Below are 17,199 nucleotides of genomic sequence, written 5' to 3' on the forward strand. Positions count from 1 at the left end.
TCTGCCGCGAAAGGTGCGCGTGCAGTTTTGTGTAGATGCGACAGATTGCGCAACGGGACATGCGCTGGTGGTGGCCTCGCTGATTGGCCCGGCTGCAGCCGTGCCGGCCTTCGCCCTTGCGAGAGCCGCCGACCCTGAGCGAGCGACGACGTACGCCGTTGTACACACACAGCGGGCAGGATCCTTTTGTGCAGCATGCGCTGCCCTAGCTATCCGATATCCAGGGCGTTGGCAGCGTCGGTCAGTCCACGAGCGATAGGGTTAAGAGGTGGTCGCTGATTGGCCGGCGCCGTCTGTAGCTTCCGCATAGCTGTACGGGTTATGAGAGACGGTGAGTGTATGCCTTGGCCGCTTAGCTTCTCACGCAAGGCCCATCTTGTCTGACGTCCAGTGCCCGGTGCTTTTCGGATTGGCGGCCACTCATAGTTCGGACGCCTCTTTTTTACTGCTTCCACGTTTCATGAGGCGGACCTTGTGATCCGCATTATTATACCTGATGGACGCGGTTCGAGCTTTGCCCAACTCGCACGCACCACTCGTCTGCATGGCTGGGCCGCGCCAGGACACAAAGATTCAAGAATCTATGAATCAAATGAAGCGAGCGGCTCTTGTTGTTCAGAGCGTTCCGTTCTTTTCTTCGCGACCCCAACAACCAATAGCGAGTTTTTCACTAGGCTCACCCTGTTCTAAAACTCATCATCCCCCTGTGTCATCCCCCTTTTTTCCTGTGTGTGTGTCTTTTGCGCCATTCTGAACTACAATCTAAAACTCCGTTATATGGAGTTCTGGAATTGGGGATCTTTTCAATTGGGGGCATAGAGGAGCAGCGGGGCGCCAGTACGCATGCCCAGAACGCTAACGCCCCTCGGGTTATTGCTCCGCGCATGCGCACTGCGCCCCGCTGTTCCCATATCCCTCTAACCGATAAGGGTCTACGTATTCTAAAACTCTCTAATGTAGGCATTTGCTTCGTGGATTTGTAGGTACCCGCGTTCGTTACAGGTGCACAAAAGATGCTCTCTCTCTGACTGTACACAGTCAGATGATCTGTGTGGGTGTCGTGTTTGAACTGTCATTTGCTGTCTCTAGGTGTAGCGGATGTTTCGTTTCGGGGGACTTTTAGTTTCGTGGACGCTCTTACTTCGAGCGTTGTTATGGAAGCGAAGGTAAAGGGGGAAAGAAGTAAAACAAGTTTGCGTCTTGTCTTCCTCAGTGTTTGTTGTTCTTCAGCTCTCTGATTGCTATGAGGAGGTCGATGTGCTCAGTTTGGATATAGTTCATTTCAAATTTACTTTTCCACCTCTTACGGAGCTATAGCGCTGCTATACTTGACTTTCGATATGATCCCCTACCTTAACAATACAGGTCTAAATTCATCTGTATAACAGAGGAGCACCGCCCATGTATGCTTGATAGCGTAGAAGAATACTTGGCCCCATACGGAAGCTTCTTGGAGAAAATAGAAACCAGGAGTCCGTTATAATCATCAGCAGCCCGTTTACGTTCACTATCGGCCATCCAATTAACCCTGTCCTGCGCCGGCTGCGACCCTTATCTTAGCCGCCCACCTGACTCTGCCGTGCACCCGTCTCCCTCCTCTTGGAAGCCTCTTCGTTAACCCAATCGATCGCCTTCCTATTCCGCGGGTTCATGCCCATTTGCTGTTCATTTCAGGCAGGATATGTCGTTATTAACTCGCGTTTGTTTCCTAACTCATTCAGCGAGAAGGTGCAGTCTCGGACAGAGTAATATGGACCATAGCTCTGCGTTCCAACCCGTCCTTCGCGTTGCGTAATAGGAACAGAAAAAAAAAAAGAAAAACCTCCAGGAGAGTTTCACCGCCGAAGCGTGCGGTTATATTATCCTGTCCGCGACTGTGTACAGCAGGACCTGCTGCAAAAAAGATTAGCTTTGTACATTGCATGTTGCAGGACTGCGATGCTAGCTTTTACTGCGAAAACAGTGCCACTGTGCACCCCCCCCCCCCGCCCCCCCACCACACACACACCACACACACACACACGCACGCGCGCGCACACGCACATGAACACGCACGTACACGCGCGCGACTTGATTTTTGCGTGGCGGCCAATACATAAATGGAATATCAGTAGGGCTTCAGAGCGGCTTAAACCTGTGCTTTGGTATTGTTCTAAAAATCAATGAGTGAATAGCGAGTGTAAAGAGCGTACTTATTCTGTGGTTTCGTTTCCTCGTTGGCAAACATGGTGCGGCTTATTCTTTCCTTTCCTGTCAGTTTTTCCCTGCTAGTTATTGAGTTCACTCAGAATCGCTCGCGAATTAGCCTTTTAGCCCTGTCGCTGACCTGCATGCCGGCCTCAGCGGAGCGTTCAATAATCACTCGGTGTAAGGAATGAAGAACGTCCAGTGTAAAGGAATCGGTGTTGCTAGATATGGCGCGGTGCAGTGAAGCGAACGAAAAGACGCACCTCGCGCGCGTTGTTCTGACGCTATAATATACACTCTACATATTATATTGACCTAGGAAACACGGCACATATTCGTTGGCGCGTTTAGCTTCGTTATTTTTTCCGAACGCGGTTGTTTCGTGTGAAGAAAAATGAGCGACCAAGCCGCCGCTTGTGTGCAAAGTGACGTGTGATCTGTTCCATGCAAATACTCGTGGGCGTTCCCCCCCCGGGGTTCTCCGTTTTCCCCCTTTATCTTCCTCTTTCTGTCGTTAGTGCAACTTATGATGCACGTGGCACGTGTACTATCCCAAGCGATGAGTTGATCATTTTTTCTTTCTTCGCCCGTGGCTCGCAAGCGGAAGCGGTAATACAATACCGGCGGGCCGGTGCATGATGCGCTGTCTCCCGGGTCCACTCGCACGTCGGCTCCGTGAGCGATGGTCGCGCGTCGCTGCGCTCGTTTCAGCGGGCCCGGGTGTCCGGTGGCGGTAGAGGCCGAAGAGCGAGGGGGCGCACGCGCTTGGATCGATGCCTTAGTTGGCTTATCCCCTGTTGGTGGTCCGCGCTTGCTGTAGCTCCGCAGAAATGGCCAAGCGTATACGTCTTCGCTGCCCGACTCTGCTGTAACTAGACCTTCGTGCCAGCCTCATATTATAAATTATAGCTTACTCGCTCATTTCGTGGCAGCTAGCAAAATTCTTGGAAGCTTTAATACCTGCGCAAAATCCCGAGTTCTCATTCAGGCCCGCTCACAAAGGTTTGGTCAACCTATGGGCCTCTTAAACTCACTCACAGAGGCCCGAGGTCAGTCGCAGCCTCGCAGCTCACTTGGGCTCAGACTCACTAGTCACCCGGTGCCAAGCACTCATAGCGACTCGCGTCTCACCCAGACTCGCGACTCATCTAGGCTCACTCACCCATTTCATTTCACGATTCATTTGGACTCCCGCACTAGTTTCGACTCACGACTCATTTCGACTCACGGCTCAGCTGCGCTCACTAATTTCTATTCAAGACTCATCTGGACTCTCACTCATTCTGAATAATGACTCATCTAGGCTCAAGTCAATCGGACTTACTCGCACATTTCAACCCATTACTCATATCCAAGCTCTCCTTGACTCAGTACTCCTATAAACTGTTCCTAACGGCCCAAGTTACGAGCCTAAAAGGCGCCAATAAGTTGTTAAAGTCACGGTGTTGCGATGAGCTGTAGCCAGGCCTTGCTAACTCTCGCGGGGCGTAAAGACCATGCACGGCGACTAATCAACTTTTTTCGCCTTTTAGTAATGTTCTAGAGGGCAGCAGCCGCGCAAATTACGTACCACGAAACAATGAAATTTCTCTATACCATCTTCTCGACCAAAAACGTATTCAGTATTACAGTGCGCAGGAAACTCGCGTTTATGACCGCTACAGACTCGTATCCAATCGACATCATGGATTAACTTGGATCATGGGATTGTTCAACCTCACATGTATACTTATTTGATTTGACAAGCCCACACACTACAGGAGAGGCCAGGACTCAGAATACGATCTGAATGTGAGCCCCCTCTCACGACTCAGATCATGATCTGAATATAAGCTCGGACTCACGAGTCAGATCGTGATCTGGACGTGTGTCCGGACTCACGACTCAGATCATGTTCACATTCTATGTGAACTATTCACTCGTCACGCACCGAGTGACCTGTGTTCACTCGCTTACACACTATGTGAACTCTGCTCGCTAAGGCACATCTAACCTTACGTTTGGCGCAAGACAGCCTAGGTGGCTTATGTGCCATTAAATGCAATCACAGTCACTAGTTCACTGAATCTCTCGCTCGCTCGCTGACTGACTCTTTTTGTCTCTGCCTCGTTCCATTTTATTGCAAAGCAAGAACTGCAGCTGTGATAGGTCGCCCTATGCTTGGATCCATTCTTTAAATTGTTTTCAGGTTACGTCGGTGCCGTTATTTTTGCTCTGCGACGCGTTTAGTAGCTCGCGCGATTTGTCGTTGCATTTCCCGCCCCACTGCGCACAAAAACGTGTTCAACATTTTTAACAACTCTTAACGATTCAGTCGAGCCCTCGCCCTGACATATTGGTGCCGAGTTTAGTGTGTTCGTTCGCGAGCGACAGTTCTTTTCGACTTGGCTGTTCAGGCGCGGCAAATTAAATTTGCCGTTCACGAGTTAAAACGTAGTACGCCGGCCCGCGATATGCCTCGGCACCGCTCGGAAATTTTATGCGCCGCCGTTTAATGGGGCATAACCAATCAGTTTTTGACGTGTACAGCCAGCCTGCGGGCGGAATTCTAATTCTCTCCAAACGAGCACTCGTTCCATGTCTGCGTGTGTCGGCTGTCGAAACGAGGAAGTGCGGCACATCTGGCTCTCTATACGAAGTACATACTAGACTGAGCGTTTCCTCTGTTTGCTCTCCCGTAGTTAGTAATGGGTATTTTTCTTTTTGTACGGCCGCCTCTCCTGTTTCCCTGATCGAAATGGACGGATTATAGAAGCCAGGCACGCGAGAATATTAATTTACGTGTACCGATAGAACGATTCTTCCGATCAGTGTTTTTTTTTTCTGTTTGATGAGGCGCGTCAGAAACACGTCATTCAACAAATGGTGGCGGATTGAATTCGGAAGTTCGCTCGTAATTGAAATTGGTCGCGCGGCGCAAAGCTTTCTTTGCAGGACTTCTTTTGTTTTGCGTATACTTCGCGCTGTGTACCGAAGTCCGTATGTATGCGAATAAGGACTAATAATAAGACGCAGTGTGGTTCCTGTTAGCCTAAGTTTGTCTGTTACTGCGAGGGAGAAAGGAATATATGCAAGTTGTATCGTGCTTTAACTATTCATTTCACTCTCGGGCAAAGCATGAATGTTGAATAGGACGTCTGAGTTGGTGAATGCAAACACGATTGAACGCAGTAATGGTACGGCGGTCGCCGATAAGTTGAGTTAGACCGCTAAAAAGCAAAACTGAAGGAAACGAAAATTGAGCTTTATGGTATACCAAGCGCTTGGCGAAACCCTTGACTATACGCTCACGCCGACTATAGTTGCGAAGCGATGTGACTTCGATCACTCTGTCTTCCATAGAAGTGGCGTATGCCATCGTGTACCAATTCGCCAGGAGGCAGATATTTAAATTCTCCTTTGTCGTATGTAGCAATTGTTAATTAGGTGGCATGTGTGGTTTGGCTAAGGTGTTTTCTGGAACAAGTTTAACAGAGGAAGCCCTCGCGAAATCAGGGGCAGATATACAGGGTGTTACACCTCGCACTTTAAACAATTTTGAAAAATAGGCTTTTTGAGTCAGAAGAGCGCTTCTTTCGGCGTAGCATTGTCAGCCGTGTAGTACAACAGAATGCAGTTAAGACGTGCTAACTAGCAGGCTTGTTAACTAACATAAAATAGTTAGCTTTCTAACTGTTACGTTTAGGCTCCTTAATTATTGAGAGACATGTAGCCAACCGTAAATAATATCCACATCAGTTTTTTTATAATGTAGAAAACGCGGTTACCCTCGGTGCTGTGGCCCAACGAATTTCGGCTACATGGCGCAAAATATATGCACTTTCGAGAAGCTTGCAGGAAAATGAACCTCTCTAGTGCATGTAACTCGTCGAAATAGCCAAAATCTGTTGGGCCACAGCGCCGAAGATAACCGCGTTTTCTAAATTATAAAAAGCTGATGCGGATATAACTTACGGTTGGCTACATGCCTCTCAATAATTAAAGAGCCGTAGAGTAACAGTTAAAAAGTTAACTATTCAGTATTAGTACACCAACATGCTAGTTAGAACGACTTGTCTGTATTCTGGTGCCAGTACTACACCGCTGACAATGGTTTGGCTATAAAAGCGGTCATCTAACTCAAAAAGCCTATTGCTCACTCCTTGGATATGGGGTGGTTGGGGGCAGCCTCATTTCCTTTATGGGCACTCCGTTTTGACAACCTGGTTGGAGCTGCCAGCTCCTATTGTGCCACGGTTTATTTTTACATCTTGGCTAAAGTTTTCTGGGACACCTGCTCTATGGCCGCAAGTAATGGCCTCCTCTAACTTATAACAAACAAGCTTTTGCGCCTCTTTGCGCCTTCTTTTGCTATGCCACATTGAAGTATCGCGATACTTATGCGACCGTCCATTTCATAGCCAGTCCTATTATAGGGCGCAAAATCAGCGCGGGGAAACGGGACGGATGCAGGGACGCACATGCAGAGCGCTGAACTATTAACTGAAAAATTTATTGACATAGACAGAATGCGCGCATGTGAAGCTTGGTCGGTCAGAGGCATAGAGTTTCTTACTATTACCTAGAGGGAAAGCTGGCGGCGCTGCACTTCAGCCACCATGGACGCCCAAAGCATCATGGGGCGGTGAGCTACTTGTGGCGGCACAGTCGTAATTTTTCGGAAACATGGAGTGGCACTACTAAGACGTTTCATTCCGAAAACGCTGTTCGTGTGTGCGCAGACGACTTTCGCGCGAACGCAGTGGGTAAAACCCATAGTAGTGAAAACGCGACGACACACGACGCCCATAAACGGGTGCACTTTTCCGAAATGCCATTAAAAAACCTCTTATAGTATTTAAGCAACAACATCTTTTTTGAAAACATTTTTACTTTTAAAAGTGCGCCTGTTAATTACGAAATATTAGTTTTTATAGTGTTCATCACTTGGCCAATAGGAGAGCGAGTCGTCTCTTATTTTGGGCAAACTTTGCACTTAAATGCTTTTCTGCTTGTTTGTTGCAATCATTAGACAAGATATTGAATGCTAGTACATTCTTGATTATCAAATAGCGCTTACTTTTGCATTATTTTTTGGCCAAAAGTTGCGGTTCCGCAACAAGTAGCTCACCGCCCCATGATGCTTTGAGCGTCCATGGTGGCTGAAGTGGTCTCGAGGGGTCGCCATGCAAACTCCCATAGACGGGCCGCCAGCTTTCCCTCTAGGTAATAGTAAGAAACTCTATGGTCAGAGGGGGCAAGCAGCAGGTAGTCACTAATTATCGGTTGACACAAACTTTGTCTTTATGAAGGTGTACTCGGGGTAAATACTAGGATGCAACTAAAGAAGGAAGCGGCGGCTCTCAGGGGACTCGTTCCAGCCAATGGAATGGTTTATCCTTACTTGATTTCTTGAGCTTGATTTGCTCCGTTTGAAAAGTTTATTCGCGGAGAGCGTCGAAGGTGGTTCTATAACGACACCTGGGGCGTGTGTAAATGAAAGTAGGCGAATTGGCCTCTCGTGGAGATATACTCCGAGACGAGCTGCGGGAACCGTAGCCTTCGCGAGCTTGTCGTCGAGTGGTGCCGATGGTTTTTGTTTATGGTTGCTGGGCCAGAGGATGTCACTGGCGTGCCCTGTCGATGTGGCACAAGTGAGTCTGCTCTCGCCCGGTTTTTCGTGCCTACAGGGCCGACTCTTTATCCGTCCCCATCTTTATAATTCACGAGCCCCCGTCGCCTAGACAGTGGATCGCATGCATGCCACGGTCGACGTAGTCCTTAGCTAAGTGCTGATTACAGTAATAAAAAAAAATTCAGGGGGCACTTTGTTGAGCTAAAGTGCGGTGAGGCGAAAGCCTTTAGCGCGGTGTTGCGGTCTGACTAGAAAAAGCGTGACAACCTTCTACTACCAAATTTCTGCTGACAACCTTCTGTCGACAACGATGAGGCATTAAAGGCATCTTGAGGCAACGATGAGGCATCTTAATAATTTCAGTACGTATTTCAATACTGATTTCAGGACAAAAAAAAAAAAAAAGAGGGCCCTGCCGATAGTGTGCGGCACTCCTGTGCAATCCTGGCTAGAATCGTTGCGTCATTTTCCCTTTCCCTCACTCCCTTCTACGACTTCTTTCTTTTTCTTGTTTGTAGGGGCGAGCTCTGTGCTTGACGTGACCCACCCGTTGAACGACGATGCGCGCCTTGCGCGTGCTCCGGCAATTCCCGACCGCCGGTGGTAAAGGAGCGATCGTTTCCGTTTCACGCGCGCGGCGCGGCGCTGTGTGTACACGATAGATACGCGAGCCTGCTGGCGCACGTGAGCTGGCATAAATGCGCCGTTGCATGCATGCTGTCTCCGCTGCGCCTCCGTTCTCCACCACTGCATGCACATAGGGCGCGCTGCCGACACGGCGCAACTTTTGTGCGGTCCGTTAGCGCGCGCGTTTTGGCTTTGCCCGCTGCTGTGCAGCTGGTTGCGATGCGGCTAAATGCGGCAAACGTGGGGACCGGAAGGAGGAAGAGGGGTCTCTGCAAATAAGTGACGCGTTCGCTGATGCCACGCGCTTTCGTGCATGATGCACTGCTGGTCGTTCTTTAACCGTATACCCCAGTGTATCTCGTATCTCTCTCTGGCTCGCCTCACTCCCCAACATTTGCTTTGAAACGCGAATGTTTTGGAGAAGGAAATTTTTGTCGTTTGGGAATATCCGTGTTCTAGAAAAGCAGATCCCGCTCGTGTTGGCGAGGCTGGGAATGTCGTCTTCGTAGCGCCGAAAGGAAGCGAGGAAAAGAATATGGAGCTCGTAGCATCGCTGCACGAGGGTTGCGGGTGCGTTTCCAGTCGTTTTCGCGCATTCCGGCGTGTTGTCTGAAGCGACTTCATGTGTATGTATACATGCCCGGTCTGCCGGGCTTCGTTGACTGTTTTCGCAAGCGTTGCGCTTACCTGCACGTCTTTGCATTCATTTTTCGCTTTCATTCGTCTGCGACTAGAACGGAAATATTCGGCGCACTCGCTGATGTCGCAGTGCAGTTTTCGGTCTGTGCTTTCACATGCAAAGCGCACCAAGCGAATTCGGTCGGAGCTACGCGCACGCTTGCTTGGTGTGTGCAAAGGCAACCCATGATTAAATGCGACAGTAACTCAACGCGGAGTGTATTGCTGATGTTATAATCATGCGTACTTTTAGACACAAGTCAGTATTTCGTATGTTCTCACAAGATTAAACAGTTTTCCTTAGTTGGGATACTAATTATAACTGATGTTCGAGGGTGCTGCTGCAGTGTTGTTGTTTTAGAAGAGGAACAGCGCGAAGACGTGGCCAACAGAAGGTTATATAGCAGGCGCGTTAGTTTCGTCACCTTCAGTCGGCCCCGGCTTTATGTTGTTCCTTTGCCATGTGGCTGGTCTTTTTCTTTTGTGTTTGGTCTGTAAGGCACTATTGAACTAATGGGTGTAGCCTGCAGTTAGTCCCGACCGAGGGCCCTCTTTGACTCAGCGCAGACACACTGCTGCGCTGAAAACGGGAACACTAGGAGATTTCGGTGCACGTTAAAGAACTCCATGATCGGAATTAATCCGAGCCCTCCACTGCAGCATGGGACGTCAAACCGCCGTATACCATATCATACGCCGCACCATGTCCATACCATACCATGTCATGACATACCATACCGTACCGTACCGTACCATACCATACCGTACCGTACCATACCGTACCATACCGTACCATACTATACCGTACCATACCATACCAAAAGAGCTGTACGTTACATAGCTGATGTCCATTATACATACTCCACAAAACCACTTTTTCCAAAATATGAAATTCTTCCTGTGTTTTGTTTTTATAATTACAGGTTGATGTTGTGCTACAAAGGTTTTGTAAAGGTTGGCATTGATTACATAATTCATCTGGCAAAACTCCAAAAAAACACAAATATTCGTCAGACCCGACATAAAGAAATGTGGTTTGTACACACACCGAGAACCTCATATGATGAACAATCTCTATCTTATACATTACCTTCGCTGTTACTTACTAGACCGACAAAATTTTGATCCCTCCAGAAACCGAAACTGTCGCATTAAACATTCTTGTCAACTTCTTCTTTTGCAAGACTAAACCATGCCTTCCTATTCGCCTAATTTTGTTCACCACTGTTGCTTATGTGTGTTGCTTTATCTGTATTACCTTTTGTTGCTTCTCCGATTGATTGCCGTCTTGTTTCATTCTGTATTACCCGTTGCTTTGTGATATTTTTTTCATTTTTTTGTGTAAGACTGGCCGTCATCCTGCTGTTATGCCAACTAACAAGGGGTCGGGACCTCGTCAAGCTGTTCGAGCTTTTAGTCCCGTACTCCTCCTTTTCTAAGGAAATAAAATGAATGATTGATTGATTGAATACCATACCGTATGGTACCATACCAGCATACAACGCCACGTCATTACCATGTCAAGAGCATGTACAACGCCACGCCATTACCATGTCAAAAGCATACAACGCCACGCCAACTTGGGTCTCCTTGTCGCACAAACTTACGTGTTGTTCATTTATTGTAGACCATCGCACGCAGGTGAGTGCCTCGGCTGCACACACGCAGTCATTAAGTCGCGCGCTCCATGTGGTGCTCGCTGTCTCGACTCGGAGCGGTTCAGGTTTGATTTGCAGATGTGGCTCCACGCTTCCACCACGCGCCATCTGCTTCGCGCACGTGTGCATGAATCAGGCCCCGAATCGGCGCCTGCACTCACTGGCTGCTTTCTTTTTTCCCTTTCATTCTGTTCAGCTCGCTCTCCCGCGGAGATCGACGTGGCCACTCTGAGGCACCGCCGACAGTCTGCCGAAGGTAAGCGATGAAAACGCCTCTAATTACCCGCTGCGTATTGTGCTTTCCCCAAGAAGCAAAGTGGCCGGTTTCGCTTGCCCTGTTTTCATTTCCCTCTATCGCTTGGACGCTGTGTACAGCTCTCGCGTGGAACCGCGATTCTTTTTCAATCAAGTAACGGGGGTACTTACCAGACAGAAATTGTTCCCGTCATTTGGCTAAAAATAATAATAAAGATCGTTCTGTTCGAAGACGGCCATCTTTGCTTATAAAGCGCCTTCCGCACTGGCAAACGCAGCGCCATCACTCCGCTCCCAGGAAAGAGTTAATCAAGGCGCCACGTGCTTGCGCGCGCGCGGTCATGCGAGGCGGGAAAAATAAGACGGAAGCGAGCCGTATCATTACGCCGGCAATCGCAGCGCGCTACGTAGCGCGCTCGCATCTTTCCAGCGTCGGCAGCGATGCTTTTGTGCTCCCCCCTTGTCTTCACGGCGCGATCGACCGCGCGGGCGCGTTAGCGGCGAACCAGCGGAGAAACGCGCTCGCGAGGCAGCCGTACGGGGGACCCGCCACCGACGTCAGTTAATTCGCCATGTTTTCAGACTCCTTTACTTCTGTCTTCTTTAGCGTTCTCGTGTGCGTGTGTACGTGCGCATCGCGTGGCGCTTTTGTGTGTTCGTTGTCGGAAGCGAGTCGGGTGTCCTGGCAGCGGCTGCCGTTGTTGCCGGGCGAAGACAAATTGCGTCCGAGCCGCGGACAAAACGAGGCGGTCCTCCGGCTCTTCGTGCCGTGGTCGCGTACCGGCGGTGAAGCGGGATCCGCTGCTCCATCGTCGCCGCTTGTGCACAATGAAGCGGAGCTGCCGCCGCCGCTGGTGCTGGTAGCGGTGCACTGCGGAAGAAGAAACCCAATAGAAAGAGAGAAAGGGGGAGAACTAGAGAGGGAGAGAGTGGGACAGGGGGGAGAACGTAAGAGATGAGAAAGAGGCGCGCTCGCGGCGGCACTTCGCGAAAGAGGACGACGCGGCCTATTGTCTTTTCAAAGTGGTCCCGCGGCGTCCCGGAGCGGATCAAAGGGCTCTCTGCGCACCCGGAGGATCTGGGCCTGCGGGATTCTTCTCTTTGTTTTTTAGTCGGCCAGGTGCCGTCCTTCGACCAGTGTAGGCCTCGCTCGGCGGCAGGTAGAAAGAGGGGCTCCCTTGTTGCGTTGCGTGTAGTGCGGTCTCCCTCCCCCCTCTTAGGGAGCTCGGTGGGTCGCTCCGCTGAGCCCTGTTATTGTCGTCCAAAGGATGGACAGAAGGGGAGGGGGAAAAACGGATGTAGACAACCACGCGTGCTCTTGTGTGGGCAAGAGACGTGTGCGCCGTTGGTTTCGTGGGTTGCGTGAACCTTCGGTGTGTTACCCGGTCCATTGATGAGCCTCCCCTAGGTTGCATCACGCATTGCCGTGCCTGGGGGCACCACCAGGCCTATATAACACACTCTCCTACCGCAGGTGATGTCCGAGAGTGTTATTGTCGTGATAGTTTGTTCCGCTTTCTTTTTTTGTCCTCTATGTGGACCTGCGTTCCCTTTAGTTATCTCGTCCCCTGCTGCCATTGCGCTTACTTCTGGCTGTCGCGTTCGTTTGTGCTTAATCGGTGCCCTTCTGAGCAGCCCTGATAACAGCTGTCGTGGGCAAAGCAAACAGGAAGGCATTTTCGGCATGTCGGTCGCATGTTCCCGCGCGCGCTCGTAAGTCGGCTGATAATACTAGGCCTCGGCGTTGTGTCCCCGAGACTACGTTATCGCCCATATACTCAAGAATACCGTAAATTCCGCTATGCAGTCCTCCCCCGGTGCATAGTCCGCAGAACTTTATTTTGGCTGGAAAAAATTTTTTTCCTTCTTTAAAAAAATAGATTGTCGCATCCGGTACATAGAATCGCATTGAGTATTTCATGCTATATTGGGTGATATTGAAGAAAAAAGATACTGTGTAGTCCGCACCTATATAATCCGCAAAGCTAAAATTTGAACTTTTCAAACTATAGCCCGCGAACTGTACGCCGGAATTTACGGTATTTGATCGAATACGCTCACGTCTTTATGCTACCGTCGTCGTGGCCCGTGCCGCAGGTGTAAGAAGTACGCGGAAAGGAAAAAAAAAGCCGTGTCTTGTTGATTTATTACGAACGGCCGCGAATCTGAACTTCGTTCGGTAGCGAGGCTTTTATTACCTTTCATTGTTGCGTTGTAAAAGCACACGGCGCCTTAGGAAGGAGCAGTTTCGGAGGAGGCGCCGGATCGCAATTCCGAGAATCAAATTGTCAGCAGCGCCGGGGTTTCCGCCGCATCGTTCCGTGATCGCAGAAGGGTGCCTGCTGCATGTCGGGAACGGGACATCGCATTTCGGCGCCATTTTCTCCGTGCCGTTATAGTGCCATCTCTGTAAACCGTGTGATTGAACGGATTGGCTAGGCGTTACGAGGAAGTTGTTGCCAGACTGTTGCTACTAGCCTTATACGATTTTTTTTTTTGCTCCACCTGCTGTGAACTACTCCTCGTCTTGTCGCGAACCTAGCAAAGGGTCTTCTGTCTGGTATGTATTAGATCGATTGTGTTTATTTTGCAGGTTTGGCTGTCTAGGGCATTGGCGGCTCATTTCCCTTCGCAGTAAGATCCCCTTGGGCAATTGCAGCTAACCCCCGCGTTACTCTCACCTTGCCAAGCGTAGATACCGTGCAGGAGCCGCAGTTTTCGGAAGCTGTATCAGCTGGCATGTCGTGGTGTCTTTTTTTTTTTTTTCTAAATCTCTTCGGTATCTTGAGCGCTTTCTCACGCATGAGCTTGAGTCGCATTTTCGGCCCCGCGTCTTAACGCGCCAAGTTCAAACTCGTGGAGTTTGAACTTGGGGCAACAAAGAACCAGCAGTCCGAGAGCACATGCATGTAGCTGGTTTATGGTTTATTGGTGTTCCCAAAGCAACTCAGGCTATGAGGGACGCCGTAGTGGAGGGCTCCGGAAATTTAGACCACCTGGGGTTCTTTAACGTGCACTGACACCGCATAGTACACGGGCATCTAGAATTTCGCCTTCATCGAAATTCGACCGCCGCGGCCGGAATCACATGCATGTAGCGTCTAACCGAAGATTCCTGATGTTCTTGCAAAAAATAAAATAAATAATAATAATAATAGCAAAAATAAAATTGCTTTGGCGAACCGTGAAACTTGCGAAACAAAGCGTGGTTGCGTCTGGTTAAATGAAGCAGCGCCGCTAATAACGGGTTATGCTTCCCTTCTTGGGGGAAGCCGCGCCTGCAGGTAAGCGCGACCTGCCTCAGCTTCGCCGCATGCAAGATGGCTGGTGTTCACTTTATAGGATTGTTCGCGATATCCTAGAGAAGTTGAGATATAAGGCGCTGATATCGCAAGTTTCGGCTCGACTCTTCGGCTCTCGCGTAATACCACTTTCTGTTTCCATTAACGCGGGTACACGGCCCGCTCTCCGTTACGTATACGGCTGCTGCATCATTCGCGAGAATGTGCGCGCGGAGTTGGCGGAATAATTTACCGTCTTCGGCGGGTAATTTAATAACTCGAAAATCGGCCTCCGCCGCGCTGCCCCGCGTCCCGAGTGGGCCGTATTTCATTTTAAAGCGGTGGTTGCGGCACGGACGCGAACGAGTTGGAGGTTTTCAAGACTCGTCACTTTTTATTTATTTCTTTAAGTAAAAGGCGCAGAAAGTGGGTGATACCGCAGGTGTGCGCGTGACAGGCTGCAGCGCGCGCCGCGTGAGTTACTGCTCCGCTGAACGCGGCATAGACTGAGCCGCCGCCGCCTCGGGCGAACCAAAGTTAGCCGCCGCTACATTGGGCTCGAAAGGCCGCACGAGCGGCTCGCTTTGAAGGCGACGCGCGCGGATAGCGCAACGTTTTCGTCAGCCCGCATATGCAACAGGCCTGCACGCTTGCCCCAGCGGGGCGCCGTTTTGCTCTTTTTAGGAAGCGTTGGAGAGCAAGGGCAAACTTGGGGAGGCTGCTGAAGGCAACATTGCAATGTTATATCAGAACAGACGTAATAGTTCTATCTTGCCAGCACTCACCCGTAGGCCTGAAACTTTGAGAATGACGTAAAGACTCGAAATAAAGGTGACGAAAAACCCCGCCGCGGTGGTTCAATGGTTATGGCGCGCAGCTGCTGGCCCGAAAGACGCGGGTTCGATACAGCCAGTGGCGGTCAAATTTGCATAGAGGCGAAATTCTAGAGGGGTTTGTGCACTGCACGATTTCAGTGCAAGTTAAAGTACCCCAGGTGGTCGAAATTTCCGCAGCCCTTCACTACGGCGTCTCCCATAGTCTGAGTCGCTTTGGGACGTTAAAACCCAATCAAGGTGAAGAAAGCGCAGCGAAATGTAAAATTAGAGGGGTAACTATGAGAGAGAGGAATGCAGCAGAGTGTGAAGGGGAACAAGGGTGCATTAGTAACATCCTAGCTGAGATAAAAAAAAGGAAAAAAATGAACATGGGCAGGGCATTTAACGCGGAGACGAGAGAACAGACGGTCCCTCAGGGTAACGGAGTGGTCGCGAAGCCAATATGCCGTGCGGAGGTATTTACAACCTTCTGAAAAAAAAAAAAATATGCAGCCCGCGGGAGTTGTTTCTAAGCTGTAGGGTTCTTCTAGAACGGGTGGAAGTCCTAAACTATGGAGGAAGAGGAGAGTTGCTCTCATCTTCCAAGGTTGTGGCGCTCCCGCGATGAAAAGTGAACCAATCGGCACGACGCTGAAGCTATGCCGTGGTAGGTTGCATATTTTTCTGCGAAAAGCTAGATATCTGCTCCTTTTTCCCTCTCTCTCGCCCCCTTTCGCAATTTTCATCCTTTCCCTCACTGCGTGATACAGGTGTCTGCTCACAGAGTCACAGTTGCGGCGCCTTTTTTTGCCTTTTTCGTTACCGTATACCTATAGCCTGTAACGTGCTGATCCGCTAAGCAATCTTGACCTGGAATTCTTTTCGCCTGCCTGTTTGTCTGGGGAGGTGCGACTGTTTTCCGTAATTTCTTAAGTTGGCTTCGCCGCATTGCACTCTATCCGAATAACGGCGTCAGTGGCGGTCAGTGAAACGTGGGGAAAAGTGCCGGGCACGCATGCTACTATTCGGCAGGTGCAGTCGGCGTTGTCACGGGAAGCGCGTTGACATACGGCTCTGTGTTTCATTGACGTGCTCGTGTACGTTGCCGAACCACCTGGTGCTGCGTGATTAATTAGGACGAAACGCAGCACAGACGATAGGCGTAACGAAATGCTAGTGCTCTAGTGCTCGCCTTCTCATCGTATGTCTTGTCTGCGTCCGGCTGTATATTCCCGTTATAGTTTGCTTTTCCGTAATTAGTCGGGGGTGCGGTATTCAGGCGAAGCCCGCCTGTCATGAAAAGGGACCGTTCGGCGATTAACATTCTGTAGTAATAGATAGCCGAGTAATGGATAGCCTCACAAAGTGGTTGGTTTGTTTTGGTTTGGTTTGGTTTATGGGGTTTAACGTCCCAAAGCGACTAAGGCTATGAGAGACGCCGTAGTGGAGGGCTCCGGAAATTTCGACCCCCTGGGTTCATTTAACGTGCACTGACATCGCACAGTACACGGGCCTCTAGAATTTCTCCTCGAAAGAAATTCAACCGCCGCTGCCGGGGTCGAACCCGAATCTTTCGGGTCGGCAGCCGAGCACCATAACCACTGAGCCACCGCGGCGCTTACTTCCTGATATTTTTAATACTGTATGCGTTCCCTGCGGGCGCTGGTCCAGGCGACTTCGATGTACACGTTCGTCGTGCGTGCGTGCGTGCGTGCGTGCGTGCGTGCGTGCGTGCGAGCGAGCAGGCGGGCGGGCGGGCGGGCGTGTCACCCTCCTTCTCCCCTTTCGCTCGCAACTGGTGCCGGCTTGCTGGGCGTCGGCGTCAGGAATCTGGCTTTGCCTGCTGCGGAGTGCTCCGGTGCAGTGCGGTGAAGACCTCATTGAGTCGTTTTGGCGGCTGCGTCTGCGGAGCCGCCGGCGGAGTCCGCGCGTTCCTCGCCGCTTTCATGCACGCGCGCTTCGCAGGGAGGAACGACGAAGGGAAGAGGAAGAGGGGCCGCGAAGTTTCCTCGGGAACAGGTGCGCCGAGCGATAAATCTGTCCAGGGGCTCTCTCTTCTGCTCGTTGTGTCGGGTTATTCGTAT

The 17,199-nt window shown here is 50.4% G+C and overlaps 1 protein-coding gene across 3 annotated transcripts in view; it reads left to right on the forward strand.

Annotated features, from left to right (window-relative positions):
- The window catches only part of LOC149343277 (polypeptide N-acetylgalactosaminyltransferase 13-like), a 282,002-nt gene that overhangs the window by 129,198 nt on the left and 135,605 nt on the right, over positions 1 to 17,199 (forward strand). For all 3 annotated transcript variants that reach the window (XM_089545812.1, XM_089545813.1, XM_089545814.1), the window contains one exon: positions 10,961 to 11,020. The gene's annotated coding sequence lies outside the window, so the exon portion shown is untranslated. The remainder of the gene's footprint in view (positions 1 to 10,960; positions 11,021 to 17,199) is intronic.

The sequence above is a fragment of the Amblyomma mixtum genome, chromosome 5 (assembly GCF_055824585.1).
Source record: "Amblyomma mixtum isolate Tamu chromosome 5, ASM5582458v1, whole genome shotgun sequence".
NCBI classification, from domain to species: Eukaryota; Metazoa; Arthropoda; class Arachnida; order Ixodida; family Ixodidae; genus Amblyomma; species Amblyomma mixtum.